Below are 6,486 nucleotides of genomic sequence, written 5' to 3' on the forward strand. Positions count from 1 at the left end.
TTAAAATATTTACAACTTGTTACTCCGCGCTAATCTTATCACTACATGCATATGGTCTAGGTTTACTTGCTATGTGGTATTTGCTATGTGGTTAGTTTGTTATCACTACACGCATATGGTCTAGGCTTACTTGCTATGTGGTTAGTTTGCAATTTGTTCCTGTTTTTCATTTAGTAGGGGTTTGCACTTACTACATATTATTTAGTTATTTATTCATTTATTTATTACACTTTATTTATTAAAGGTTCGTACTCACTACATTCCACCCCCTGACTCCCTAAGGGACATGTTTTAACATACCCGAAGGGGGTCATTTTATACATCCAAAAGTGTCTGTAAAATTTGGTAATCTCTCTGCTATCTGGATCTAGGGGTATAGCAAAGAACATGTCACTCAGATCGATAGTGACCATCCATTTTGGCTTGAGATCTGTAATTTCTTTAGTTATATTCTCTCTGTCTGGTAGTTGGCCTGGCATCTTAGGGGAATTCTTATTGATATTTCTATAATCTACCGCTACTCTCCATTTTCCATTGGGCTTCTTAACAGGCCATACTGGGCTGTTAAAGTTTTGTGTATATTTGATAATTCCTTTCTTTAATAGGTCTGAGATGGTATCAGTAATTTCCTGTTTCCTCTCTTTAATGGGGTATTGTGGTGTGAAACATGGTTTAATCTTAGGTAAAACTATGGGCTCTACTTTCACGGTTGTTAATTCTTCTATAGTCAAGCATATACGTTAGGGTTTATCTGGATCCATTTTGATGGTTTTAAGTCTTTTCAATGGTATCCAGTCTCCAAAGATTTTTATGATTTCTCTTATACCTAATATATTACACAGGGCGTGTGCACATATATCTATGATACTTCCTTATCGTATATATACAAAGACATGCATGTTTTATAACCCGTTATTTCTTGTCCTGTTACACCTTTTATGCAAACTGGTGTATAGTGTTTATAAGTATCTTCACTGATAGGTACTGTTTTTGGGCGTACTAATGTGATTTCATTACCGGTATCTATTAAGAATGAGTCATGGAATTTACTTCCATGGAGGCTGCCTGTTAGCTGTATATATGGTCTTATGTCCTTCTGTAGAAGGGTTTTCGCTGTAAAGGTAAAGATTGGTTGCGATTGCGAAAGCGGCTTATCCCTGTTTGCCCTGTGTCTGGCGTCTCCTGTCTTGGTAGGCATTCTGCATTGGTCTTCTGAGATAAAATCGTCTTTGAGGGACTCCTGGGTAGGGATCTTTCTGTGGTTCTCTTGGGCGAAAATATCTCTGCGGCCCTTCCAGCCTCTTGTTGGGCCCCATGGGTTTCCCTCGTTGGCCAGACGGGGGAGCCCCTATGTCGTTTTTTGCATTAGGCCCCTCATTTTGCCTCCTAATATTGGCCCATTGTATTGGGCTGCGAGGCATTCGCCCAGTAGGTTATCCCTTACTGTTCCAGGTTTTATTGCTAGGAGACTGTCTAGGCCACGGCCTAGATACCCAGAAGGATAATTTAGGGGTTTGTTTGATATCCCTCATATTCCTCAAGTATTCTTTTATGTCATGTCCTGTGTTCATTCCTGCCATAATTGCATTGAGAGCCAGTGTCATGTTATCGGGTCCGCCTCTAATAAAAGCTTTTTTCATTGATGCTCTTAGTTGGAATCTGCCTGGATGACTGGTTAAATCGCCATAATAGATTATTCCTAATAGGCAAAGTTTCCTAATAACCTTAATACCTTCTTCTGGTGTTCTCCATCTTGTGTCTAGACTTCCAATATCTAAAACTGGGAATGCCTGTACCCATGCCATGGCTATCCATTCAAAAACTGTCCTGACAGTGTTTTCTGTTTCTAAATAAAATTGTAGTGCCTCCGCTACATTTGGTTGGTCTATCGATAGGTTAAGATTTTTCATTTCCTGATTCGCGAGTCTTATGCCATGTATTCCTTTATTCCATAATTTTAATAGCCATTTGGTGTCATTAAGGCCATTTTGCAATCATTTCTCAAGGATGCCAGTTCTTGTCTACCATACTCCCTGGTTTCTATGTCCCTGATCTGGACTCCTTCAACTGGCGTTCTCATAGGGGTTGATGTTTTGATTACTGTAACCGGGTTACATTGGGCCATATTATTACCGCTATCTTGGTAAACTTCTGCAAGAGCCATCTGCAGGAAGGGGTTTTTAGATTTACTGATGCCTTCTTTAACTAGTCTTTTGCCTTTGAGCCTGTCATTGTTTATGTCATCGATGACTTTGCATAAAATTGCTGGCACCTCTTTTCGGTGTGGCGTTTCCAATAATGGCTGCACCTTTTCTGGGTCAATTAATAAATCATTAAGTTTAGTACCTTTCCTGCACTCGGGAAATTTATCTTGCACAACTTTCTCTATATTTCTCCATGGAGATTGAGGCTTAAGTTCTCTCCAGTCCTCCCGGACCGAAAGTTTTGCAAAGGCTCTTTTCATTTTAGTAAACATTGTGCCAGTCTAAGTTTTAATTTGTATTGAAATCGAAACCAACTCCAATTGGAGTAGCTACAATGTAGTTTATGTTCAATTTGATTAAGGTCGTTATGTATGCTGTGCTCGAGCTTGTTTAGTAACCACCCCCTCATCTATTTTCGCTGGGCTGGGGCTCCCCTGAAATAGGCGGGTGCGTTTCCCAGGGTCTGTGGCGTCCTTCTCGCGTGCCCGGAGCTCACGACCCACGCGAGGGTGTCACCCTTCCCCTTTGCCTTGCGTCCTCCCGTTAGTTAGTTTGGGGTGGGGTTGCCAACCTGGTTCAGTCGTCTTCCTCGTCGCTATCCAGTGGGATGAAGTCTGGCCCTCCAGACTTCTGCAATGGTAGGTGGTCTGGTAGATTAGGGAGGTCCGGTGTAGTTGACCTGTCTCGGTGGTCTCTGTCCTCTTCCTTCAAAAGTTTTAGGATCAGCTCCCTTGTTTTCCTTGCGTTCTGGAGGATCCTCTGGGTTGTCCTTAGGAGCTTACGCAGTTGTCTCCGCCGGGTGTGTCGTTGCATCGGCGGTTGTGGCCTCAGCTGCCGAAACCACCAACTCCTCCGTGACTCGGACTACGACTGCCGACTACGCCAATTGTCGCGAGCAAAACCCCTGCGTCCCGCCAGGAGGTCGCAACGTGTAAAGAAGAGATCGAGAGATGGATATAATGTAACTCACTTGATCTTTATTGGGACGAGGTCTGCACCACTATCGTGGCCCGGTCATGGTCTGCTGACGTTGTTACAGAGAAGGAGACGTCGCCTCACAATCTAGACAGAGAGGTCATAGCAGAAGTTGAGACTGAGAACCAGCGAGTGGTTGGCAATGAAACTGTCGGGGCGTCGGTAGCACCGGCGATGATGTTCTCCGGACAGGGAACTCGCTTCACCTCAGTCCAACCCGATGCCTCTTTATATACTGTGCTAAGTCTCCTTCATAAACATATTACATCACTTATTTTTCTTATGCTTACACACCAAAAACATACACACGTCGTAAACATGTTTTGGTTTACGATATTTCGCACAAGTTAAAATATTTACAACTTGTTACTCCGCGCTAATCTTATCACTACATGCATATGGTCTAGGTTTACTTGCTATGTGGTATTTGCTATGTGGTTAGTTTGTTATCACTACACGCATATGGTCTAGGCTTACTTGCTATGTGGTTAGTTTGCAATTTGTTCCTGTTTTTCATTTAGTAGGGGTTTGCACTTACTACATATTATTTAGTTATTTATTCATTTATTTATTACACTTTATTTATTAAAGGTTTGTACTCACTAAGATGTTCCAAAGAGTAGAAGTAAAGCTTTGGTGAAAATCAAGTAGTATAATTCTATATTCTATATTGCTAGAAACAACAATACAGTATTTAATTTATTATAGGTCATAGAAAAAGATTAAATTTCTCAATTTTTCTTTATAAAATCTATATACTCTTAAAAAACAGACATGATATAAATGGAAAACAAAACCAAAATTTCCATAAATATAGATCATAGACCAAAATTTATAGATCTAAAAAAAAGGAAAAGAACACTATAATTTTAGGGCTAAAAGCCATTTTAGAGATAATTAAGCTCAAATTCTTAATTCCAAGGAGTAAATGAGAAAAAGCCGGCTCATCAAGGTTAAATGATTGATGAAAAATGATGCTGCCAGTTGATCAATATGAAGCACGAGGACAAGGAATTCAGAGATTCACTCTAATGTTATAGAATAGTAATCGCAGGGATGCCTGGGTGGCTCAGTCAGTTGGGTTCCAACTTTTGGTTTCTACTTGAGTCATGATGTCATGGACTATGGGGTTGCATCTTGTGTTGGGCTCCACACTAAGTGGGGAGTTTGTTTGAGAGTTTCTTCCTCTGCCTTCCCCCCACTCTCTTTTTCTATCTGTCTCTCAAATAAATAAATAAATAAATCTTTTAAAAAATAGAACAAAAAGAAAAGTAATTGCATAGAAAAATAATTTTATCACAATACCAGTAAAATAAAATCCAGCAACAAAACCCTGTTATGAAAATGAATGATTCCTAAAACGTTGCTGAATTGCTATACTATGTTATTGCAAAATGTCCATGACTTCTCAGCTAGTTTTGCTACTTTGATGAATTTGATCTGCTACTATAACCACATTTTTATCTCTCAGTTAAACTACGTGTTCCTTAAATGACCAGTTAACCAAATTAATACTTATTTTGGTAACCAGGATAGAACTGACAGGTTATTTGGGCAGTTTTAACATATTTATTAAAAAAGATATTATGAAACAAATGCTTTATTTATATGGATAAAAAAACAAAAGATATATCAACATTTTATAACATTTGCAAATTATTGGAAGTTGGTATCTGTCATATTTCTCAAAGCAGTTTGTATGAGAATAAGTCATAGGAATAAAAGACAGCATAAGGAATATAGCCAGTGGTATTGTAATAGTGTTGTATGGTAACAGATGGTAGCTGCACTTGTGAACACTTGTCAAATCTCTATGTTGTACACCTGAAACTAATGTAACAGTGTGTCAACTGCCCTCAAAAAAAAAAAAAAAAAAAAAAAGGAAGCCCCTCCCAAACCTCCAAAACAAAAACACCACCATCAACATACCAGTTTGTAGAAGTTCACAAAACAATCCTGAAAATTCAATGAAATAGCTGGCCACATTTTGAATTGAATTGGAATTTGATGCCATTGTAGATATTGCCTAAAGCAGCCAACTGTTTAATCTGTTCTTTCTTCTCTTTAATCTTTTCTTTCCCTCAATCTGTTCTTTTTCTGAGCTATTTAATCTATTTAATCTGATCTTTCAATCTGCAAGGGCTGATATATTTTAAATTTAGACACTATTTAAATTTAGAAACTATTTCATTATTTCTTACAGTTTTTTTAAAAAAAAAAATCCTGGACAAAGAAATTTTGAAGAAATAGTTCCCCTCACTAGCAATTCAATTATCAGCAAATGTTAATCAATAGTAATAAAAAATGTTGATGTAATTTAAAAAAACACTAGTTAAAATGAAATGGGCTGGCCAGGTCTGAGGAGCACCAGTCAAAAATGTCCTTGGCTTCTTGCAGGATGGAAATCAAACATGAGGCAACAGGAAGTAAGAGCAGAGTTTACTGAAGATATAGAGAAAGCAGATACAAACAAGAGTTCCTAGGAGACTCAGAAGGGAAAATGAGCATGAGTCTCGGCTTTGTTTGGGGGTCTGGAGTTTTTATTGAGGCCGCAGGCTGGTGAGTGTGTCCTCTCAGGAACTCAGGAACTGGCCAAACAAGGATGAGGGCTCAAGTATCCTCTACATGTCACTTACACCTAGGAGCCAGGGGGGTCGGCATCGAGGTGTTCAGAATCAGTGGTCTTGGAGTCTGTTCATGAGGGACCTCACCTGGTCACTCCATAGATGTGATCTGTTGGGCTGGAAGATGCCAAAGAAATCACTAATTCCTTGTGAAAGGGGGTGGTCGTGTGCAAGTCCTGGCAAGAAGAGAGACAGGAAAAGATCCCTTAAGTTTTGCCGTCTCAAAAACACTAAGAAATGCAATGCCTGTAAAATGAATCACATACAATGCACAATATTGTTAACATTTCCTAATTTAATGTTTTGACTAGCTTCCCACAAATGTAGCAATTTAGAGTACAATTTGAAGATTTGGCCAATTTAGAACACCTTGATCAATCTATAAGGCCCTAGAAATGTAAGTTCTTGTGATTTTCAAGGTAGTTGAGCCCTTCTCTCAACGGGTGTCAACAGAAAATCTTTGCATTACACACTGACGCTGTGGTTGAATGTTTTCAGATTCTCATATTGTCCTTCCTTGTCTTCATATTTCAACAGCATTCAAAGCACAACAGCTGGCCGATCAGGAGGTTTTTTCCCCATAGCCACTGGCCAGTGTGATTCTCTTTGTGTTCTTAATGGCTATAGATAGCTGCTAGGCCAGCATCTGCTTGAGACACAACTACAGTGAGAAATTCACAATC

This window comes from Mustela nigripes, chromosome 5 (genome assembly GCF_022355385.1).
Source record: "Mustela nigripes isolate SB6536 chromosome 5, MUSNIG.SB6536, whole genome shotgun sequence".
Classification (NCBI taxonomy): Eukaryota; Metazoa; Chordata; class Mammalia; order Carnivora; family Mustelidae; genus Mustela; species Mustela nigripes.